We start from the raw sequence: 19,968 nt of genomic DNA, 5'->3' as shown, positions 1-19,968 counted from the left end.
GGGGACCGCACTGCCGGACAAGTCCGCGTGTGGCCAGACTCGAAAGAGAACGTTGCCTCCGCAGTCCCCCCGGCCTGCGGAGGTAACACTTCCAGCGGCTCACACATGGGCACCATGTGCTGATTCGCTCGGACAATAGGGCAGCGATCGCCCACCTGAACAAACAGGGCGGTGTGCGGTCGGGGGCGCTGAACCATAGCGGGGATTCACCTGTGGGTGTTTCCCCGTCTCCTTTCAGTGTCGACCGGCCTGCTGTCTCGAGGCAATCCCCGTTATACGGAGTGGTGCCTCCACCCTCGGGTGATGGAACAGGTTTGGGCCAGGGTTGGTCGCGCCTGCGTCGATCTCTCGCATCGCGGCGCGCGACACACTGCCCACTGTGGTTCTCGATCCAGGAGGACAGCCCCCGTTAGGTCATGACGCGCTAAAAGCGCACGCGTGGCCGAGGGAGGGGCTCTATGCGTTTCCCCCGACCCCCCCTGATCCGTCAGGTGTGGGACAGGGTGAGGGAACAGCGCCTCCGGCTCGTTTTAGTCTGTTTGGCACAGGCAGACATGGTTTGCGGACCTGGTCTCCCTGGCGCAAGATCCGCCCTGGGCATTGCCGGTACGGGCCGATCTCCTATCCCAGGCGGAGGGGGAGGTGTGCCACCCCTCCCCAGGCAGGTGGAAGCTAGCGGTCTGGCTCCTGAACCGGACCAGTTGCTAGCCTGATAATGTGGGATGCACTATGCATTTAAGGTGTACGTAGCCGCGATTCTGCGTGCCATAGGGGAATTGAAGGGAGCCCCGTGGGGGCGTACCCTTTGGTCTTGCGCCTCATGAAGGGGGCGCGTAAACTGCGCCCGCCGTCGCGGTGCGTTTTTCCCCCCAAATCGGACCTGGTTACGGTGCTGGACGGGCTAACGGGTCATCCGTTTGAGCCCTTGGACTCCGCCGATTTAAGGGTTCTGTCTTTAAAGACCGCGCTGCTGCTGGCCCTTGGACTCCGCCGATTTAAGGGTTCTGTCTTTAAAGACCGCGCTGCTGCTGGTCATCAGGAAAGAGAGTTGGTGACCTGATTGCCCTCTCGGTGCAGCAGGCCTGTGTGGTAATGATGGGCGCAGGGTTACGTTGCGACCTAACCCGGCTTACCAACCTAAGATTATTAATGTCAGCTTTAGGTCTATGGTCATAGACTTATCAGCATTATGTCCCCCGCCGTTCAGTTAGAGACGGGCGAGGAGAGACGTTTGCTCATGCTGTGCCCCGTAAGGGCGCTCTCGGCCTATGTGGCCAGGACGCGTTCTTTACGCTTTACAGATCAGCTGTTGGTTTGCTTTGGGCAAAGGGCCCAGGGCGGACCCCTTTCCAAGGATCGCTTATCACACTGGATAGTGGAGGCGATCGCGTTGGCATACTTTGCCGTGGGCAAGGTTCCCCAGGAGGGTATCAAGGCGCTTTCTACGCGAGGTGTTGCGACATCCTCTGCGTTGTTGCGCGGTGTGTCGGTGGAGGACATGTGTGCCGCGGCCTCATGGTCCTCTCATCACACTTTTGTCAGGTACTACAGTCTCGACGTGTCCGGTGCGCAGTTCGCGCACGCGGTGCTGTCGGTGGCAAGAAAGTAGTATCGTTGCCACTCTAATATGTCAGACGGTTAGGCATAAACTTTGCCATATGGCCGTGGTTCACCGGTGCCTTTCGGGTCGCCCTGTGGGGTGCTCCCAGCAGCAAGGTCGGTTGAATGGAGGCACTAGTGAGAGCTTGAGTTCGAAACGAAGTAAAACGTTAGGGTTGTGCTACAACCCAGGTTTTACGAGTGAGAACGAGAGCTCTCACTACCCAGCCTTGCTGTGTCGATGCGTCACGGGGTGCGTCGGATCTCAGCGGGCTGGAAGAAATTAGAGTGATTATTCCCTGGGCTGGCAGGACGTGACGTAGTCACGTGGATCCGTGTCAGTCCCAGGGGGTACCACACCACCTACGGGTGGGTGGTCAGGTTTTAATGAAAAGTAATTTTGGAGCAAAATAACAGTCTTCCAAAGGGCTGCGTTGCAGCGTTTAAGGCACTAGTGAGAGCTCTCGTTCTCACTCGTAAAACCTGGGTTGTAGCACAACCCTAACGTTTGGGTGTGTTCATCATCATAAATACAGTCTGATATAAATCGTCAGGTGACGGTCATCATCTCAGTTGTCGTTCAGAAATTTTACTTTCAGAGCAGGGGGGATTTTTATTTAATGATTTGGGGGGAAGTACAGGAGACAGATACTGTCTTGCTTTATTTTTATTATGCTTTCCCTAGCTGAATGTTGCTATTGGCACAGTGTGGTAGAAGGATATTTTAGGATATTTAAATTAACACATTCACTGCCAGCCGTTTTTCAATACTGTAGTTAGCTTCTGCCAGAGGGTTTTTTTGAGGATTCTGGCTCATCTTTCAAGAGCCGAGGATTCGTTTCTGTTAGGATTTTGTGAACACACAATATCTCAAAAGAACTAATATAATGTGTGCTTTCTCTGTCTAAAAGAGTTAGTTTGTAGAGTTAGTAGTTATGTAAGCATTAGCAGTTGAATACAGCATGGTTTCAGCGTCTGAAAATTTATTCTGAGATAAACGGCTTTTTGTGAAATTCGATAGAACAGTCACTTTAACCATTCATTTTTGGCATCAGTAAGACGTCAGACATCTAAACAATAGTTTTGAACAGTAATTTCCTCCATAACAGCAGGAAACACCCCTCTCCTTCAAACTCCTCCCTCCGTGTGTGTTCTTCTTGGCTGCAGCGGGCGTGTCACAAGCTCGTTTCTGTTGCTGCTGTAACCTCGCGTCACCAGGCTCACTGCTTTGCTGCTGCTGTGCCTGTCTGCTGGCGGCCGCTGGGCAAGTGTGGATGGGCTCGCTCGTTTCTTGGGGTTCTGAGAGCTTTGATGAAGCTTTTGCGATTCTGGTCTTATTTATGCTGCGTGTTTCAAAGTGTGTTCCACCCGTAATCTATTATGCAAATTTGCAAAACCCCACCGCCAGCTCCCAAGCGCGAAAGCGTTTTCGCCAATCAATTTTCATGAGAATGGCTTCCTCACACTGCTTTTTGCTTGCCTTCCTCTAGAATGGAGAGCACTGTCGCCACTTAGTGGGTCGGTGGAATGGGTTGTACACGTTCGGTGGCTCCAATATTTTTATAGGAGACGTGGGGGGCATTGATCCACGTAGCACCGTCAAATTTTTTTTTTTTTTTTTTTTGACGTCTCAACTCGTCATTGGCAGTCAACCGTTGGATTTTTTTTGACGAGTCAACTCGCCATTGGCAGTGAACGTGTTAATAATAAAAACGCACCCATTAAGATTTTGCTACTTTTTTTTGTTAAAGCTAGCTGAGCCTGCAGCTACAATGAACCAGCCCAGTCCCACTCCCACCCCCACCCCTCCTCCCTCTACTGCTGGTCCAAGCAGAAACCCCTTCACCATGGCAGCTAGTGGGAGAATGACTGAGGAAAGTTAAATGAGTGCCACCTAACTGTGACCAGGTTAATTTGTCTATTTCCCCCCCCTTTCTCCTCTTAAAAATAACAAAAAGAACCGACAACAACCAGTCCCATTTGTTTTGGGATTTTTTTCTCGTAAAAATAACAAAAAGTACCGATAAGAGTACCGTTAAAGTACCGGATCGATAAGCAGTATCGATAAGAGTACTAGTATCGTTAATTCCTTAACGATACCCATCCCTAACGCTGAGCAACTATATAGTGTATACAGCTGAGCAGTGCAGTGCGGAGCTAATCACCATGGCAACAGTAAACAATCAACGACGTAGAAGAAAGTGAAGCGCGCACATATAGCCAGAAAAATGCAGCATGAAAAGCAGCAAGGCACAATCACAGATGTATCTTTAATAAGCACCTTCTCTCTGAGAGCTGCTGTTTTCATGCCTTCATGGTCGAATCTCCTCTTATTTCCCATCATGTAACCAAGTCCACTGCCTCATAAAACTCACGTCTCCATGACTGTTGTGCAACTTCTACCTGGCTCTGTTCTGGCTCTGTAGTGTGGCTCTGTTCTGGCTCTGTAGTGTGGCTCTGTTCTGGCTCTGTTCTGGCTCTGTAGTGTGGCTCTGTTCTGGCTCTGTAGTGTGGCTCTGTTCTGGCTCTGTAGTGTGGCTCTGTTCTGGCTGTGTAGTGTGGCTCTGTTCTGGCTCTGTAGTGTGGCTCTGTTCTGGCTCTGTAGTGTGGCTCTGTTCTGGCTCTGTTCTGGCTCTGTAGTGTGGCTCTGTTCTGGCTCTGTAGTGTGGCTCTGTTCTGGCTCTGTTCTGGCTCTGTAGTGTGGCTCTGTTCTGGCTCTGTAGTGTGGCTCTGTTCTGGCTCTGTTCTGGCTCTGTAGTGTGGCGATAACGGGCTGGGGTCGTTGTCACCCTGGGCTCAGCTGGCATTTCCAGTCCTGCTGTGTTGGCTACAGTTTGTAGCATTCTATCCACCACTGCATCATCTCGCACTTCTTCTATGTTCTTTCAAAGCACATTAGTGCACTCAAGCAGGGGCAATTTTCCACTGGGGACAAAACCTTGATTTTCAAAACCTTGATTCTGTCCCCCCCACTTTTTAAACTGAAAAAATTGTGGGTAAACTGAAAAAATTATGCTTAATATACTATTTGACCAGCCATCATATTATGGCTGAGAATGTTAATTGAGTTGCTAATTATAAGCTATAGGCTACTCCAAAAGATTGCCATGGATTTCCTCGTCTGTAAAAAGTGACCTCTCCAGACCCTGAATGCATTTCTAATGGCGCTCTGTATGGAAATTCCCCTTTCCAAGCCGTCCCTGAAGGCAGCACTCAGAGTTTGGCTTTTCTTAAGACTAAATAATGATATCACAACAGTATTGTAACAGCAAATTTAACTTTTGTACTAATATTATTCAGTTTGTAGAGTTATTTTTCTGTGACAAGTATAATCCAAATGTTAATTTAAAATGAGATATTCCTCTAAATCTGGCTAAAAACGTTAAAACTTTTTTGCCAGCCCCTGCCCCTCTAACATTCTCTGCACGTCCCTGCTGCTGTATAAAGGGTTAGGTGATGAGAGGAAGTGAGCATGGTGAGCAGTGAACATGGTTGAATTTAAAATAAAGCACACTAATAATAATAATAATGATAATAATAATACAACCAACGTGATTTCAATATGGCTCTGGCTTTCACATCAGTATTGTTCTATGCCTTGTTCATGTCACCTGCTTTCATATCAGAGCTCTGATGAGTTGGAGGAGGTGGTGTCTAAAAGGCATGTATTGAGTGATGTGTGTAGTTCTTCATAGATCTAGCTAGCCTCTTAATCTTCCCCTCAGAGTGCACCAAATTGATGCATTTTACTTTAAAATGTAAAAACAAAAAATGTTCCGGGGGGGGCATGTCCCCAGACCCCCCTAGAGGGTCAGCGCTCCACATTTTATTGTGTCCCCCCCACTTGCGAAACCAGGTATTCGCCCTTTCAAGTGCACCCAGTGTGTTCGCTTTGCGGTCAGGGCCGGCGCGTGCCATTCTGCCGCTCTAGGCGAGAACAAATGATGCCGTCCCCAATTGGCAACACCCCTTCGCTCTGATGGAGCCACTCCCCCTCTCCAACTGCTCTCTCTCTCTTTTCACACTTCCAAAGGGGCAATCAACAACGTAAATAAACATTATTTTACTTTGAAATTGGTTTTTATTTGACGAATGTCTGGTTTCGGAGTTCCTGTCTGCCCTGATCTGATCTGTTCAGCTTGACAGAGTCGCTCACGGGCGCAGAGGTCCGCACACAAAAATAGAAATCTAGGCTATCTTGCAACTTGCAACACGAAATTTGGCACTGCACTGTGTCGAGTTCCCCTCAGCACACTCCCCAAAGTTGAAGTCAATCTGACGAATGGTTCTTGAGATAAACCACATTTTCTATGTTGCCAGTAGGTGGCGCTATGCCGAATTGCACAAAAACAGGGCACTGCACTGCACAATAGGGCACACTCCCAAAGTTTGAAGTCGATCCGACCAACGGTTCTCGATGGCATGCAGCAGATGATGATCATCCATAAGCAGTGGTGGAAATGGCCAGGTTTTACTCTGGGAACCCTACTTACACAGGATGGGGGTTCCTGGAAGTGGTGTTGCCCTAGAGCAGAGGTTCTAAAATGTCCCCCCCTCCCTCCCCGCCTTCTATTCAATCTCAAGGACTCGATGTTGATTTAGTTAACGACAGGGTCGTTCCTCTGTTTACTTTCTCAGTAGGTGTCAAACAGCCCTAATTAAAGCTGCGGCTTGGGCTGAAGGAGCAGAACTGAAGACAAATATTCAAATATCGAACGTGTTTCGCGTCCGAATCGCACAAAAACAGGGCACCGCCCTCCGTCGGGTCGGCATCAGCGCACCCCCCGAGTTTCAAGTCGAGCATGGATCTGCATGGAGCCTGCAGGCTCGTGGCCACAGACTCACAAGGAAAAATATGTTTTGGGTCCTGCCAGCAGAGGGTGCTGGCACACCTGCAGCACCCATACTTCCCACGGTTATGGCTACAGCAATTTGATGGGGCACATCACCCAAATATGTGATATTAATCAGATTAGTAATGTTGCATGTGCATCCTGGATATAGTTTGTTACAATAGCATTAGCTCAAATGCTAACGTTAAACAGTATGTGGATGGGCAATGCTAACACCATTAGCGCCATGTTCTGGGATGTACAGTAAAATAAAAACACAGATTTTGGTTTTCTAACCTAACCAAAAACGTCTGCATTGAAAAAAAAAGGCTAGGTGGAAACCTAGCATAGGGCCAGTGCAGAAAAGCGTTGACGAGCCTGTTGGCTGTAGCTGTTAGTGGAAAAAGTATGAAGGATACTTGTCAAACATATTTCATTGCAGGATGATGTTGTGTGTTGGTGTAGGCTACACCTTAAAATCAAATAGCCTATGTGTTTGATTTTAAGATATATTTTACCCCCCCCAAAAATAGGCTATTTACCCCCGTTTAGCCCAATATTTTTGTGTCTTTCAATCAATCACCTAAATATCATATTATATTATCAATCATATAGGCTATTCCCTTAATTGTATTATATGATCTAATTTGATATATTATAATAATCTATAATCTATATATAGATAGATTTATAGATAGCCTATATACAATTGGATCTGATCAGTGTTGTAGCTCCATTACTGATGTAAAATGTTATTTTAGGGGTAAAAAAAATCAAAGAAAATATTGAATACTAGAAAATGTGGCTCTCACAAACACAACAAAGAAAACATCATCATGCAATCAAATGTGTTTGAAAAGTGTGTAGGTGATTGATGTCATTATGTAGGCTATTAGAAAACATTCACTTTCACAATCACAAGGCTAAGAGGATTCTCTCTGACCGCAGCCACCCAAGCCACACAGACTGTTCACGCTCCTGCCGTCTGGCAGGTGCTACAGGAGCATACGGACCTGAACCAGTAGGTTCAGAGACAGCCTGTATCCCCAAGCCATCAGGATGCTCAACTCGGCCTCTAAATGGTGTCTGGCCGTGAGATTCCAGGCCGACGTGCTGCACTCTCCGCTCGGCAACATGAAGGCAGCTGGCTTCGCTGAGCTCCACTCCTCCCGTCAAAAGGCTCTTCCCGAGGGGAGCGCCACAACACACTGAATCCCACTCGATTTGGAGGCGGAACACGCCAGGATTGGCCAAAGCCCAATCCAGTCTCCAGAATTGTCAAATAAAATCATCAACATGATACTATGACTCGCCTCTCAACCTGTCATCTTAGACAAACTATGTTTTCAGTCTGCAATGGACTCATTATGCACGTGACGAACAGGTTCAGTTCGACTTTAATCTTTTAATACGTTTTTACAGCAAAGTTGATATGAGCGCTGAGTATAAGATTTTCATTGCAGGTGACAGATGTTTGCATTGTTGCCGGTATATGACAATAAACTTGAACTGAACTGAACTTTAGTAAACATAATACCCCCCACCCCCCCCACACAGATTCCCGACTGCTCGTCTTTCTTGGCGCAAGGCACTCTGGGTATTAGCGTAGTTATGGAAGCAGCGCTGCCTAGGCCTGCACCATATGAGGAAAGTCTGTGATGTGCAATAACATTGTTCAATATAGCGATGACGATACGACTTGCGATAAATAAACAAATATTAAAGTATGCATATTAGCCATACAGTTCCTATGTCTCGTGTTGAAGTGTCAGTTCTTTGCAAGTTCTTTGGCAACAGCTGAGGAGGCACGATGCGCTGGATGAGAGGTGGTGTTCGGGTGTTGGATAGGTACTTTACAATCTGGATTATTTTGGAGCAGAAAACGTCAAACTGGTGAGTAAAGTAAAGCTGGAAAGTGGAAATAGTTTGCAAAATGCTCTGGAAGGCGTCAAGTTTCCTGCATTTCCTTGGCTATACTGCAGCGTGCCACCCAAAGGCTCAGGCTTCTTCGGATTGTTGTGCAGACGACCAGATCGGCACGCAGATAGAGTGGACATGTAGGCTCTACGCTGGCCCAAAAAGGAAATTGACCCAGGGGCCACACTGAGTGAGGTCGCGGGCAGTACATAGAGCTTTTTGGCGCTGTTAGAAATGGTTGTTTTTGGTGACTTTGAACGGCTGTACCGTTTCCCCCAATACTAACTAACAGGATGAGTGTAGCTCACTATAAACTGTATGGAAAGTGACGATAAAGTTATCGTGTATCAGATTCAGATTCAGATTCATTTATTAAGGACTGCACAACAAGTCGGCAGAATTTGCTTTTGGTACAGCAATTGTTAAAGGAACACTCCGCCCATTTTCAACCAGCTTTGTATCATTAGAACATCAGTAGTATATCAGAAAACTGTAAACGGTTTTGAAGTCTGTCATTTAATTTGACAGTTATTGAGTGTTCAAGTGTGGACCAGTGACATCACTGGTCCACACTAACTCAAATTAATAACTCATTAACTCAAATCAACTCTCAATAACTGTCAAACTATTCATCATTCATCTAGTTTGACAGTTATTGAGAGTTGATTTGAGTTAATTAGTTATTAATTTGAGTTAGTGTGGACCAGTGATGTCACTGGTCCACACTTTAACACTCAATAACTGTCAAATTAAATGACAGACTTCAAAACAGTTTACAGATCTACTACTGATGTTCTAATGATACAAAGCTGGTTGAAAATGGGCAGAGTGTTCCTTTAAGCACATGAAATGTGTCAGCATAAGACATTACAGTACATAGACAGACATATGACAAGATAAATACAGAACATTCAACATATGCATTGCTGGAGAGGTATGCAGTGAGATTTCAGAGGGGAGGAGTTCAGAAACCTGATGGCAGTGGGGAAAAAACTGTTTTTGAATCGTGTTGTTTTGGTGGAAATGGATCTGTAGCGCCGTCCAGAGGGCAACAGTTGGAACAGGTGATTGGCTGGGTGGGATGGGTCAGAAACTATTTTTTGTGCTTGTATGATTGTCCGTTTATGGTAGAGAGTGTCTAGTGATGGGAGTGGGGTACCTACAGTATCATTTTTGAAGCTTTTTTTATTGCCACCAGTGTGTGTGCTACTAAATTTGTCTTTGTGCTACTGAGTTGTTGTGTTTTGCTTACTAGCACCAGTGCTACCACCTACTAAAGTAAGCATACAGCCATGTGACACAATGTTTTACTTCGTTTCGAACTCAAGCTCTCACTAGCGCCTAGTTCGCTGCGTACGCAGCATTATGGAAGACTGTCATTTTTGCTCCAAAAATTACTTTACATTAAAACCTGACCACGCCCCTTAAGGTGACGTGGTGCCCCCCTGGGGCTGACTGGGCCTCCCACCTCGCCCCCGTGACTACGTCACGGCCAGTCAGCCCAGGGGCCGCCACTCTTCACTTCTTCCAGACAGTGTGAGGACGTCGTTTTCTTAAGCTCCGCGGTTAGCTCTAAAGTCAGCGCTCTTCATAGCTTGGACAAATAGACTCGCTCCAGTTAACTTGCCCACCTCGAGAGGTTCGCGTGGACGAGATAAATCAGGATTCGGGGACCCGTTCGTGTACTCTTCACCAGCGGCATCAGATCAAGCCATCCAAGCTAAGAGTATCTTTCTTTGCTAACTGTTGTATTAGCTGCCGCCGTGCAGCGCATGTTAACGTTTCCCCGGCTGGGTTAACGTTGTTAGGCTTGAGCGCCGACTCAGGTCTGCACTCATAACTTTTGGCTAGGTTGCACACGTGCAGAATAGCTTGTACCGTTAAGCACTAGAACAACAGGCTAATTAGCACAGTTGTCACAGTTAGCTAGCTTGCATCCGTGCGGTTGCTTCTGTTGCTAGGTACTTTAGGCGCCAGCTGCTAGCGTTAGAGCGCGCGCGTTTCTCCGGCTGGAGTAACGTTAGATAGATAGCTAGCTAGTCGTCTCGTGCAGCTAGCAGCTAGCTTGTAGCACTCCAGCATCTTCACCGTTGCAAGCGACTGTAGACAGTCAGCATACACGGTTAACTCCCGCTAATTCTGGTACAGTCGGCGGGGCTTGTTGGCGGGTTAGCTACTGCTTACTCGCACAATGAACTGGGCGGCTGACATGAGACAGAGGGAGACAGCCAAGAGCTGTGTTAGCTGTGACGCTACATTGGCGATCCAGGACCACCACAGCGAGTGTGTGTTTTGCCTCGGGCACAACCATGCTAGCGACGCCCTGTTGAAATCAGATTTCTGCCGGGCATGCGAAGGCTTTACCCTGGCCGTTTTACGGGAGAGAGCGATGCTCTTTATCCAGGTGGGCCCGCGGCTTAGCCATGCACCTCCCGAGGGAGGCGCGTGCGGTGGGTCTGACCGCTCGGAGGAAGAGGAGTTACCTGCCGAGCAGGGCTCCCCGGTCCTACCCGAACGGCAGATTTTGAACTGGGGGAACGAGCCCATCGACCCTGTGATACAACAGGTTTTTTTTTTCCCCTACGACCCCATCATTCCCCCCCAGGACGCCCCCCAAGAGGAGTTGTCTGGCGGGGAGGAATGGGACCGCGCTACCGCGGCCACCTCTCTGTTAGGGACCCGTTCGGAGGCTAGCCTCAACGAGCCCTATCAGAAGCAGTTTCTGGGGGTAATGTCTAGGGCTGCAGGTAAGCTTGGCATCGCTCGGGCCGAACCACCTCCGCCCCTCGAATCAGTGCTGCGGGGTTGCTATTACCAGCCACTCCAGGCACCACAGGCACCCCGCCCGAAGCCCCGGCTGCCGGTCTGTATAGACGTGGTTCGCGCGGTGCAGTCAGGATGGGAAAGGCCTCAGGAGGCCAAGCCGCTCTGCGCGGGCATGGCTCCGTGGTCGGCCTTAGAGGGGGCGGATAAACTCGCGTTAACCGCGATGCCTCCTCTCAAGGATATGGTGGCCAGACACCTGGCCCCTAACTCCGCGAGGCCCGCTTTGCCCTCTAAAGCGTGCCAACTTACAGCCAAGTTGGCCGAAAAGGCGTACTTGGCGGCGGGGCAGTCCGCCGCCATGACCAACAACCTGGCCATTCTGCAGGGCTACCAGGCGGTGCTCCTGTGGGACATGCAAGGTGACCCTGCCCCCGAGCTGTTTTCAGAGCTCAGGATGGCCACGGATTACGCCATGCGTATGGTAGACTGCCTGGCGCAGAACAGTGGGAAGGTCATGGCCTTCTCCGTTCTCACCCACCGCCACCTGTGGCTAAATCTTACCCAGCTCCCTGAGCAGGATAAGAGGAGGCTGCTGGGGGCTCAGATCTCCCCGGGGGGCCTGTTCGGCTCCTCCGTGGAAGACTTGGCCCAGCGGTTGGAGACGCGTCAGAGGGACTCGGCGGCGGTCAGCACCTTCATGCCCAAGCGGGCGAAGGGGGAGGACCGCCGGTTCCAGGTCCAAGCGCGCGCGCAGAGTCGTCCTCCGGGGCCTCCGCCGCCGCGGGCCGTCTCACCGGCTAGGGCGCCCCCAGTGGATGCGCCCCACCCAGCCGCGGTGGGCCCATCATGGGTCCCACGGCAGGCCAGGGTACGCGGCCCCCGCCCCCCAAAACGAGGAGGTGCGCGGGGAGCGGGTAACCAGTCCCGTACTTAGTCACCTCCCTGGGGAAGGGGGGGGGCTATGAGCCCACCGTCGTTGGAGCTCAGCGCTCAACTTCGGTCTGGGACCCAGCAGGGGCCTACCCAACCCAGCTCGCCGGGGCTTGGCTTCAGGGCCAGCCTTCGGCTTGTAGCTTTAGGGACAAGCCCACCGTCCTCGGTGCCCAGCGCCCAAGTCCAGTCGGGAGCTCTCCCTGGATCGCTTATCCGCCGTCAGGAGGCCCCCGGGACAAGCCCACCATCGATGGTGCCATGGGCCCATCGTTGTAGTACAGGCATTATACGATATGACCTCCCACAAATTGCAACAGAAACTATTTCAACTGTTCTAGTCTTAGACATATGTATATTATAACATATCAAAAGTCCTAAGAAATCCCAGTTGGGGAAAGTATTGAAAAATATTGAAAAATACTGAAATCAGTGATGCCAAAATTTGCCTGTATGTATGTACTGTATGCTTGTCTGTCCTTCACATATCTCGAGAACCGTTGGTCCGATCGACTTCAAACTCAGGGAGTGCGCTTAGGGGGACCTGGCGGAGTGCAGTGCCGAATTTCGCGCAGTTCGGATGTGCACATGGTTATAGCGCCACCTACTGGCAACACAAAAAGCAGTTCTTGAGAACAGTTTGCCCGATTGACTTCAAACGTGGGGAGTGCACTGCTGGGAACCTGACGGAGTACGGTGCCGAATTTCAGAGACATGCATAGTCATAGCGCCACCTAATGGCAACAACAAAAAGTGGTTTATCTTAAGAACCGTCCGATTGACTTCAAACTTGGTGGGTGTGCTGCTGGGAACCTAAGAAAGTGCAGTTTCAGATTTTGTGCAATTTGACCAATTGGGGGAGCGTTGCCAGCAGGGGGAGAATGGAATGAATCCAGATGTTTACCAGAGATTTGAAGAGGGATTGCATGTGGTCAAGACGAAGTGATCGCCTATGGGCTGGCCTATCCATAGATCTTGTCATCGAGCAGGTGCTGATGAGAAGTCTTAAAACAAGTGGTGGCCTCACGAGAGGGCAAGGGATGATGGAGCTGCAACGTTTGACATGGCTGCTCTCCATGTCAGCTTGCACTGAAGTCAACAATGCCATGCAAGAGCTGACAGGGGTGAACCACAACACTGGTGAGCAGAACCATGACATGACAGATGCAAGACAATCCATGAATGACACACAGTTCTACACTATCTCCAAGAAACAAACCCCTTCTGCTCAGATCCAAGCTTGTGTCGTGTGTCAACTGGGGTCCCTTCTGTGAATGTTGATAAGGCAAAGGCCATCGGAAACACCATCTTGGCCAGCATGGACGGACAGACTACTGCTGAGTACACATTCAAGAAGAGGGATCAGACAATCACCATGAGTACGAAATCCTCAGTGAAGATTGATGGTGAAGCAGTGCAGGTGGATCCTCACCTACTTTTCCAGCGACTCACTATTGCAGCAAAAGCTTCATAAGACCTGGCATCAGAGTTCAAGTATCAGCTGTGTAGTCATTTTCCAGCGCTGTTTTGACACTTCCCTCCTGCTTCCACAGCCACAGAAGCCAGTGCTAGCAGATGCCATCTGGGCGCTCCACACACCCGACCTTCAAGGTGTCACAGGCCATGTTTAGTATGTGCTGGATGGTGGAGCACTTATTCAGTGCATCCCATGGACACATGGATCCACATACAAGGACATCTGCAAGCTGTACAGTGAGTATGTCACAAGTAAGCATGGAGAGGCAGTTGTCGTGTTTTTTATTTTTATTTAACCTTTATTTACCCAGGCAAGCAAGTAAGAACAATTTCTTATATACAAAAGCAGCCTGACAAAAAGCAAGGGCCTTTTGGGGGAAGGGGGTGGGAGGCTGAAATAAAAACAAGGTTATATAAATACAAGTAAAAACTTACAGTAGTAATAGGAGCAAACTATATACAAACACAGGCTACAATAACAATATGAGAGAGAGAGAGAGAGAGAGAGAGAGAGAGACAGGAAGAGGAGGGGGAGGGGTGAAGGGGCAGGGAAGGGAGAAGAGGAGGGACTGGGGGTATGTGTGTGGTTGGGAGGAGGTCGACAGGTACAACAGTCGATTACAATCTGTTGCAGGTTTTGCTTAAAAACAGTGAGCGATGAGAGGACCGTGAGTTTGAGGGTGTTTTGTAGAGTGTTCCAGTCGTAAGCTGACGCAAAGCGGAAGGCACTGCGGCCAAAAACGGTGCGGACTTTCGGAACGGAGAGTCGGATGAAGTTACTGGATCTGAGATTGTAGTCGGAACTGGAGAAGTGTAGAAGGGAGGAGAGGTAGAGAGGAGTTTTGCCTAGAATGGATTTGTAGATGAGCTGGAGCCAGTGAAGAAGCCGTCTGGTGTGAAGGGATGTCCAGTCGACCAGGTTGTAAAGGTCACAGTGATGAGTGGTGAATGGTGCGCCAGTGGCAAAACGGATGGCAGAGTGATGAAGCGAGTCCAGTTTTTTGAGGGCGCTCTGGGATGCCATTCTGTAAATGGTGTCGCCGTAGTCAAAGATGGGCAGGATGGTCATCTTGACAAGCGTGTGTTTGGCAGAACGGGTGAAAGAAGCTTTGTTGCGGTACAAGAAGCTCAGGCGAGCTTTGACTTTAGACTGTAGGTGTTTTATGTGAGTGTTGAAAGAGAGGGATGGGTCGAGCCAGAGGCCAAGGTATTTGGCCTCTGGCCAAATACCTTTGATGGTTATCAGAGCACATCCACCAAAGACATGACACACTGCAGGCGAGCAGGTGGGAGGACTGGACAAACCGTAACCATGGATGAGGATATGCCTGTTACACTGAAAAAATCTGAGTTCCTTGCAAATAACACAAACAAGCAGCAGTTCATCAACATGCTGAGTGGTCACCTACAGAAAAAGAACTGTCAGACGTACCATGCCCCAAGTGATGCTGATCTCCTCATAGTGCAAAAAGCAGTGGAGTCTGCCACCATAACAAACACTGCTCATTGGTGATGATACAGATCTTCTCCTCCATCTCATCTACCACACCAACCTCAAGTCACATGACCTCTTCTTCAAACCTGAGCTAAAGAAGGGCATGAAGAAGCCACATGTCTGGAACATCAAGGCTGTCAAGCAGCAGCTGGGTCCCAATCTGTGCACCCACATCCTTTTCATCCATGCAATAGCTGGGTGTGACACTACCTCCCGCCTGTATGACATAGAGAAAGGAGCTCCACTCAAGAAATTCACAACCAGCGGTGACTTCCGTGAGCAAGCTACAGTGTTTGACACACAGTCAGCTTCCACAGCAGATGTTGTGTCAGCAGGAGAGAATGCTTTGCTGTGCCTCTACAATGGGAAGCCTGGGGAGGGACTCAACACACTACGACACAAGCGCTTTTGTGAGAAGGTGGCTCCTAGTAGTATAGCACTCATGTAGAACCACAGTCTGCCACCACCAACATCAGCAGCAGTAGCAAAGTACCACAGTATTTGTGTGTACTACAAGGTGCAGCAGTGGAAGGGAACCGTGGATTAACTCCTGCCACAAGAATGGGGATGGAAAGAGAGTGATGGAGGGCTTGTCCCTGTCCAAACTGACTTACCACCAGCTCCACAGGAACTCCTACGGATCATCAGATGCACCTGCAAGACAGACTGCAGCAGCCTGCGGTGCACATGCAAGAAGCATGGCGGTCAAAAGAGAGGCTTGCCTCCTTACTCCCCCCAGCCGGCGAAAGCCGCACGGCTGGGGGGTTTCGCCGGTTCAACACGCTCACAGGGCACGTCAGTAGGCGGAGCCCGCGTAAGAAACGGGCAGGGGGGCTTAGCCTCGTTTGTCCCGCCCCCCCCCGTTTTTTTCCCCAACCAAAGCACCGGGTCCCCCGGTGCCCAACAATATACTAAAAAGAGAGGGGTTCGCATCTTCCTTTACCTCGATGACGCTCTTATTGTGGCCGGCTCGAGGATCGATGCCATGAAACATACCAAGGTGGTGCCCGATCACCTACAAACCTTAGGGTTTCTGGTGAACTGGAAAAAGAGCTGCCTCGCCCCAGAACAGACGGCGATCTTCCTGGGGCTCGAGTTGAACTCCCGGTCTATGCGAGCCCGCCTTTCGCGGGAGCGACAGGCGCGCACGGTGCGGACAGCGAGGACATTAAGTCAATGCTCCTCGGTGTCAGTGCTTCAGTGACCAGTCATGTTGGGCCTGATGGCCTCGGCACTGCATGTGCTCCCCCTGGGGAGGCTACACATGCGTCCGTTCCAGATCTGGTTCCTTGCGTTGCGCTTGGATCCAGCCAGGGACCGTCATCGCAGGGTGCCTATGACAGGTCAGGCCCGCCTGGCTTTGGCCATGTGGGCAGACCCCCGTTACCTATCGAGGGGCACTCGATTGGGCCCGGTCCCGCTCAGGCTAGTGATTCGCACCGACGCCTCCCTCTGGGGTTGGGGTGCGGTGTGCGGGCTTCTGTCGGCGAACGGCCGGTGGGAAGCTCAGGAGCATCGCCACATAAACGTCTTGGAGCTGGAGGCGATCCGCCTCGCTCTGCTTCATTTCCAGCGAGTCATACATGGACGCCATGTGCTGATTCGCTCGGACAATATGGCGGCGATCACCCACCTGAACAAACAGGGCGGTGTGCGGTCGAAGACTTTGAAACCGGTTAGCGGCGGAGATTCACCTGTGGGCGTATCCCCGTCTCCTGTCAGTGTCGGCGGTCTATCTGCCGGGACGGCTGAATTACGGCGCCGACCTGCTGTCTCGAGGCTACCCCCGTCACGGAGTGGTGCCTCCACCCTCAGGTGGTGGAACAGATTTGGGCCAGGTTCGGTCGTGCCCGCGTCGATCTCTTCGCATCGCGGCGCGCGACGCACTGCCCATTGTGGTTCTCGATCCAGGAGGACAGCCCCCCGTTGGGACACGACGCGTTGGCGAACGCGTGGCCACGGGAGGGGCTCTATGCGTTTCCACCGATCCCCCTGATCCGTCAGGTGTTGGACAGGGTGAGGGAACAGCGTCTCCGGCTCGTTCTGGTGGCCCCGTTCTGGCCCAGGCAGACGTGGTTTGCGGACCTGGTCTCCCTGGTGCAGGGCCGCCGTGTGCACAAGTAAGGGTGTGGATCCAGTGAACTGCAGCGTGCGTCCAGTTCTCTGTTTCCTTCAAAGCTTGCTTGACGTGGGGCAGTCCCCGCAGTCGCTTAAGGTGTACGTAGCCGCGATTTCGGCTTGCCACATGGGGATTGAAGGGACCCCCGTGGGGGTGTGCCCTTTGGTCTCGCGCTTCATGAAGGGGGCGCGTAAACTGCGCCCGCCGTTGCGGTGCGTTTTTCCCAAATGGGACCTGGTTACGGTGCTGGACGGGCTAACGGGTCATCCGTTTGAGCCCTTGGACTCCGCCGATTTAAAGGTTCTGTCCTTAAAGACCGCGCTGCTGCTGGCCTTATCATCAGGGAAGAGAGTCGGTGACCTGATTGCCCTCTCGGTACAGCAGGCCTGTATGGTTTTTGGGGACGATGGGCGCAGGGTTACGTTGCGACCTAACCCGGCGTACCAGCCCAAGAATATTAATGCCAGCTATAGGTCTATGGTAATAGACTTATCGGCATTCTGTCCCCCGCCGTTCAGTTCGGGTGAGGAGAGACGTTTGCACATGCTGTGCCCCGTAAGGGCGCTCTCGGCCTATGTGGCCAGGACGCGCTCATTACGCATTACAGATCAGCTGTTGGTTTGCTTTGGGCAAAGGATCGCTTATCACACTGGATAGTGGAGGCGATCGCGTTGGCATACTCTGCCGTGGGCAAGGTTCCCCCGGAGGGTATCGAGGCGCATTCTACGCGAGGTGTTGCGACATCCTCTGCGTTGTTGCGTGGTGTGTCGGTGGAGGACATGTGTGCCGCGGCCTCATGGTCCTCTCATCACACTTTCGTCAGGTACTACAGTCTCGACGTGTCCGGTTCGCAGTTCGCGCACGCGGTGCTGTCGGTGGCAAGAAAGTAGTATCGTTGCCACTCTAATATGTCAGACGGTTAGGCATAAACGTTGCCATATGGCCGTGGTTCACCGGTGCCTTTCGGGTCGCCCTGTGGGGTGCTCCCGGCAGCAAGGTCGGTTGAATGGAGGCACTAGTGAGAGCTTGAGTTCGAAACGAAGTAAAACATTAGGGTTGTGCTACAACCCAGGTTTTACGAGTGAGAACGAGAGCTCTCACTACCCAGCCTTGCTGCGTCGATGCGTCTCTGGGTGCGTCGGATCTCAGCTGGCTGGAAGAAATGAGTGGCGGCCCCTGGGCTGACTGGCCGTGACGTAGTCACGGGGGCGAGGTGGGAGGCCCAGTCAGCCCCAGGGGGGCACCACGTCACCTAAAGGGGCGTGGTCAGGTTTTAATGTAAAGTAATTTTTGGAGCAAAAATGACAGTCTTCCATAATGCTGCGTACGCAGCGAACTAGGCGCTAGTGAGAGGTCTCGTTCTCACTCGTAAAACCTGGGTTGTAGCACAACCCTAATGTTTCTGGATTTAATAATCATTGACATTCAGATCAGAATTTGCAAATAATGGCAAGAAACAGCACTTGTGATGTACAGATTAACACGTTGAGTGCCAATGACGAGATATCTCGGCTTACAGGATCCAACCGTTGAGTGCCAAAGACGAGATATCTCGGCTTACATAAAAAAAAAAAAAATTTGACGGTGGGACATCGATCAACCCCTTTTACGTCTCCTATACCAATATTGGAGGAAGAGAATGTGTATAATCTATTTTACCGACCAGCTAAGTGGCGACAGTGCTCTCCAGACAGAGAGAAAGCCGAGCAAAAACAGCCGCGGGTCCGCGGGAGAAAGCCATTCTCAAGGAAATAGCTGGGCGAAAACGCTTTCGATTTCACACACACACACACACACACACACACACGCGCGCGCGCGCACACACACACACACTCGAGTACCTTTGAGCATAAATAAGACCAGAATCGCAAAAGCTTCTTCAAAGCTCTCAGCCGACACCTCAAGAAACGAACGAGCCCATTTTACAGTAATCCAGACTGCCCGAGAGCGGCCGCGGAGCCAGCAGCAGCAGCACAGACGGAGGGAGGAGTTTGGAGACACTCACACACACACACACACACACACACACACACAATACAGTATACAGACTTGCCCAAGGGCACCCATAATCACAGGCACGTGAGGTGGTTCTAAAAATCCATTTATCTCAAAACTCTCTGAAAATCTCTGAAACCATGCTGTACTCAACGGCTAATATCTACATAACTACTAACTCTACAAACTAACTCTTTTAGACAGAGAAAGCACACATTCTATTAGTTCTTTTTAGATGATTGGTGTTCACGAAGTCTTAACAGAAAAGAATCCTCGGCTCTTGTAAAATGAGCCAGAATCCTCAAAAAAAAAACTGGCAGAACCTACCTACAGCATTGAAAAAAGGGCTGGCAGTCAATGTGTTAATGTTCACCATGCTGTGTTCAGAGTCAAGAGAGAGAGAGAGAGAGAGCAGGAGAGAGAGGAGGAGGATGCCAACAGGACAGGGAGAGGTGACATCTTCATGGTTAAGACTGAATAATGATAATCAATAATAATAATAATGATATTTTAATGAAAAGTGGGAGTCAATCGGAAGGGCAAGACCATGCAGAGAACCAAAGCTTTTGGAGCATTGTTTGGTTTTGGCGTGGAGAGTGGGTCTGGGCCAAAGATGGATTTACACATTAGGCTGGTTTATCAGCCCTTCACCATCAGGTTAAGTTATTTAAAAATGTATAGTTAGGCCGCTGTGCCAACTGATTTGACTCTGTTTAGTCTGTCTGTGTCTGCCACTGTTTTGAATGGCCTGACTATCACGTCGAGTGGAATAGCGATAATGGCGCGCGCCTGAGAGCCTGGTTGTCAGGGGTCGCCCCTCGGAGATTTCAGGCGGGCGG

This window comes from Poromitra crassiceps (assembly GCF_964638095.1).
Source record: "Poromitra crassiceps genome assembly, contig: HAP1_SCAFFOLD_211, whole genome shotgun sequence".
Taxonomy (NCBI): domain Eukaryota; kingdom Metazoa; phylum Chordata; class Actinopteri; order Beryciformes; family Melamphaidae; genus Poromitra; species Poromitra crassiceps.
The sequence above is the reverse complement of the archived record's forward strand: the minus strand, read 5'-3'. Positions refer to the sequence as shown.